This window comes from Scylla paramamosain, chromosome 1 (assembly GCF_035594125.1).
Source record: "Scylla paramamosain isolate STU-SP2022 chromosome 1, ASM3559412v1, whole genome shotgun sequence".
Taxonomy (NCBI): domain Eukaryota; kingdom Metazoa; phylum Arthropoda; class Malacostraca; order Decapoda; family Portunidae; genus Scylla; species Scylla paramamosain.
In genome coordinates this window covers 12,125,692-12,130,478 of record NC_087151.1, presented here as the reverse complement: position 1 = coordinate 12,130,478, position 4,787 = coordinate 12,125,692, and the positions used below count along the sequence as shown (strand labels likewise).

Sequence of the window (4,787 nt, the reverse complement as noted above, 5' to 3'; positions counted from 1 at the left end):
GCATTCTGCAAGAGAAGAGGATTAGCATTCTGCAAGAGAATAAGGTTAGCATCCTGCATGAGAAGAGGATTAGCATTCTGCAAGAGAAGAGGATTAGCATTCTGCAAGAGAAGAGGATTAGCATTCTGCAAGAGAATAAGGTTAGCATCCTGCATGAGAAGAGGATTAGCATTCTGCAAGAGAAGAGGATTAGCATCCTGCAAGAGAATAAGGTTAGCATCCTGCAAGAGAAGAGGATTAGCATCCTGCATGAGAAGAGGATTAGTATTCTGCAAGAGAAGAGGATTAGCATCCTGCAAGAGAATAAGGTTAGCATCCTGCAAGAGAAGAGGATTAGCATTCTGCAAGAGAAATAAGGTTAGCATCCTGCATGAGAAGAGGATTAGTATTCTGCAAGAGAAGAGGATTAGCATCCTGCAAGAGAATAAGGTTAGCATCCTGCTAGAGAAGAGGATTAGCATCCTGCTAGAGAAGAGGATTAGCATCCTGCAAGAGAATAAGGTTAGCATCCTGCAAGAGAAGAGGATTAGCATTCTGCAAGAGAAGAGGATTAGCATTCTGCAAGAGAATAAGGTTAGCATCCTGCATGAGAAGAGGATTAGCATTCTGCAAGAGAATAAGGTTAGCATCCTGCAAGAGAAGAGGATTAGCATTCTGAAAGAGAATAATAAGGTTAGCATCCTGCTAGAGATCCTGCAAGAGAAGAGGATTAGCATCCTGCATGAGAATAAGGTTAGTATCCTCTAAGAGAAAGTTAGCATTCTGCAAGATAAGAGGATTAATTTCCTACAAGAGAAGAGGCTTAGCATCCTGCAAGAGAGGATCAACATCCTGCAAGAAGAGGAAGGATCAACATCCTGCGGGAGAGGAAGGATCAACATCCTGCAGGAGAGGAAGGATCAACATCCTGCAAAAGGATAAACATCCTGCAAGAGAGGAAGGAAGGATAAACATCCTGCAAGAGAGGAAGGAAGGATAAACATCCTGCAAGAGAGGAAGGATAAACATCCTGCAAGAGAGGAAGGATAAACATCCTGGAAGAGAGGAAGGATAAACATCCTGCAAGAGAGGAAGGATTAGCATCCTGCAAGAGAGGAAGGATTAGCATCCTGCAAGAGAGGAAGGATTAGCATCCTGCAAGAGAGGAAGGATTAGCATCCTGCAAGAGAGGAAGGATTAGCATCCTGCAAGAGAGGAAGGATTAGCATCCTGCAAGAGAGGAAGGATTAGCATCCTGCAAGAGAGGAAGGATTAGCATCCTGCAAGAGAAGAAGGATTAGCATCCTGCAAGAGAAGAAGGATTAGCATCCTGCAAGAGAAGAAGGATTAGCATCCTGCAAGAGAAGAAGGATTAGCATCCTGCAAGAGAGGAAGGATTACTGCCTTGCAAGAGGAGAGTTGTTGGCTTGCATGAGAAGAAGGGTTAATGTCTTGCAAGAGAGGAAAAGGTTAAAATGTCTTGCAAGAGAGGAAAGGTTAGTGTCTTGCAAGAGAAAAAGGATAACCTAGTGTCCTGCAAGAGAAGAAGCGTTAGTGTCCTGCAAGTGTCCTGCAAGAGAAGAAATGTTAGTGTCCTGCAAGAGAAGAAGCGTTAAGTGTCCTGCAAGAGAAGGGTTAGTGTCCTGCAAGCATAAGGATCAACGTCCAACAAGACTATATTAAAAAAAAAATTACAAACCTTTAACTGTGGCTACCATCATTCCAGGGCTGTGTGGTTTACTGAACTCCGTTTTAATACTGCCATGGATATTTTTTCCCCTTCTTGAGCTTGCACAAATGCTGCCTTGGTTTTAAGTAATCTTGGTAATGTTCATGCAATTCCCTGTGCTGTAAAAGATAAATATCCGTCATTATGTGGTACAAAAGTCCCAACAGCATATTAAAAGGAGAGAAATAACTGCTTACCTTAAATACCTCCACGGCCACCGCCACCCCCACACTGCAATCATTTTCCACCTCATTGGCACTGTGGTACTTTAAAGGACATTACTCTGAAAAATGTATGCTCAATTAGTTGTTCCTGGAAGGAAATGTGGCTAAGCCTGTTAGTTGTTTCCTGGAAGGAAATGTGGATTGGAACCCTAGCATCCTATCATCCTATCGGCCTAGGAAACAGCGTTCTTCCTTATCTTTTCCGACGAGGTGCTCCCGCGATGTCCCACGAAGTGTTGAAGAGCTGTATTTTTGTACTCACCTGGAAAAATACTATGTCAATATAACACACTTAAAAAGATTACTTATACGCCATATTGTCACTTCATAATCACTCCACACCTAATCGTATCTTATCCCTGCATTACAACTATGTAAATCAAGCCAAACACAAATATCACAATTTACTTAAAAGGGGGACATTACTTACCATTCCATCGCAGCGATGAGTGCACCACCGTAAGTAACACTTCGACACTTTTCTGTGGTGTCGAGGGACTGGGACACTAGCACACACTAACCACGCCGCCACTTTCATCACGTCTTCTCGCATGTAACCGCATCACACTGACTTCCTGCATGTATCCGTATCACACAGGGCATTTCCCGCACATAACCGTATCATACCAGGCACTTCCTGCACGTGAAAGTATCGTAACAGTGCCGCATACACCAATGCCATAAACACCGCCTTCAGCACACCATATTGCCGCCAGCACCTTACCATCCCGATCACCACCTCATGCACCGCAGTCACCACAAACACCAAACTTGCCCCAAAACACCAAATGGTTCTATGTAATACTATCACTAAGACACCAGCATCTTATTCTCTCAAATAAAATCACCTCCAGTACGCCATCTCCACATTACCATCAACATCATGCCCTCCCGATCACCAACACACAATCGCCACCAGCCCAATATTCTCTCGTTTACATTATTCCACTGCTATCCGCACCGTACCCTTCCATACACCATGGTTTTTAACATCACCACCATCACAATACCCTCCTGATCACCAATGCCATCGCCACACAATCATTACCGCAAAATCGACACCAGCACTATGCTCTATCACCACCGCTATCACCGCATAATCGCCGTCAATACCATACCCTCCAAAATACCATCACTTTTAGCATACTCTTTCTATCAACACCTTACCCTCCCCATCACTACCACTTGTACTGGACACCATCGCAACGCCACCATTACCATATGCCCTCCCAATCATCGCCACCATCATTGTACAGTCGCCACCAACACCATACCCTTCCAATCACCACCGCTATTGCCGCAACAACCATCGCTGCCATTACCGCACAATCGCCAGCAACACCATATCCTTCCAATCACCAACGCCATCACCACACAATCACCACATCCTCTCAGTCGCCACCGCCATCACACCATGTTCTCCCATACACCATCACTTTAGCACACCATCTCTCTCTACGCCATATTTTTCCACACCACCGCACCAAATCCTCCTGAACACCATGCCCAGCACACCATCACCATTAGCACTACAATACACTATAGAAATAACAACAGACATCCTAGAAACCACCGCTACTTTCACCACACTATCGTCTCCAGCAGGTCTATTCGCGCGAGGTGAGCTACACCGCAGAGCAACACCAGGACCTTCTGCACGCTGCTACTTCCACCTAAACTCTGACCCTCCTGTCGCCTCCCTTGCATCATTACCTCGGCTTTTCTTCGAATCCTTAGCTAATATATTGGCTAACACATTAGTGACTCATATGCACTCGTTTTTCATCAAGGTACATGAGCGAGTGAAGTTTGTTTATACTAATATGCGTCTGTGTCCAAAACGATGAGTGGAATGACGAGAATTAAGGACAGGAAGGTCATATAACATGCTTTAACGCTTTCGGAAACTGGCACATGCTTACGTGACCAGCGACTCGCTTCTTACACCCACTACCTGTGGCTCCATCTGACCGCTCAACTATCCCCTCAAACTGCCCCACCATGCTTCAAAGTGCTTGCTCGTCACCATATCTCGAGGTTCTTAATTAATTTAAAGCCCCGATATGTTCCTCTCAGATCATCCCATCTAATCTAAACAGTGATAATACTTTTCGTAATTTGATGTCTCGAGTATCATTCAGGTCAGAGCAGCGAACCTCACGCCTCGTCAGTTAACTATCACTAGGTTGTTATAAGTACTCATGCATCTATTAACTTAACGATTATTGTAACTTTATACCTTTAACATTAAAATGCATCGTATGTATGCCTTTCTTAGTCCACTAACGTATAAAAGAAAATCCGACGATGATTGAAAGTGAAGAATACGTCATGCAATTAGGGCAGATAGCCTCCACCCAGGCAGGCCTCACCACTACCTCTAGTGCTACCTACCTACCACTACTTACAGTCAACACGGCGGGCCTTGAAGATGGAAAGCTTCCTAATGTTGCATAAAAGATACCACTTTATGTATTTTCATGCGTAATGTATCTCTGTCCATGTACTGATAGTTCTTAATTTCACTGGCGAGGCGACAACCCCTGCCTCAGAGCGAGGCTAGACTACCAGCGTCATGGTGGGGTAACAGGAGAGACACTGGGGCAGATATGTGAGGGGGAAGGGGGAGGGAGCATGTCTACTCAAGATATAAATAAGTTGCTGTAGATCTTAGCATCACACGTAATTATTGAAAAGCATATTTATTGTACTAGAATGTCAAATCAAACGCGAGTCAGACTCCAAAAGTGGAAACACACACACACACACACACAATTTGTGCCTGCAGACTAAATGATCAGTAAGGAAGGTAAACAATGAATCTTTCCTTATATAGTCTTCGATTTGCGACCTCA

The 4,787-nt window shown here is 44.3% G+C and overlaps 1 long non-coding RNA gene across 3 annotated transcripts; it reads right to left on the bottom strand.

The window, feature by feature from the left end:
- Positions 1-1,774: 1,774 nt before the first annotated feature.
- LOC135093889 (uncharacterized) lies at positions 1,775-3,782 on the bottom strand. Of its 3 annotated transcripts, XR_010263730.1 has the most exons (4): positions 3,492-3,782; positions 2,363-2,569; positions 1,906-2,194; positions 1,775-1,827 (listed from the first exon to the last, which is right to left on the bottom strand). It is a non-coding gene; the product is annotated as an uncharacterized LOC135093889 (long non-coding RNA). The 3 variants fall into 3 exon arrangements; XR_010263853.1 differs by lacking the exon at positions 1,906-2,194 and having other exon boundaries at positions 3,492-3,699; XR_010263597.1 differs by having other exon boundaries at positions 1,775-2,194; positions 3,492-3,691.
- Between the last annotated feature and the right edge of the window lie 1,005 nt (positions 3,783-4,787).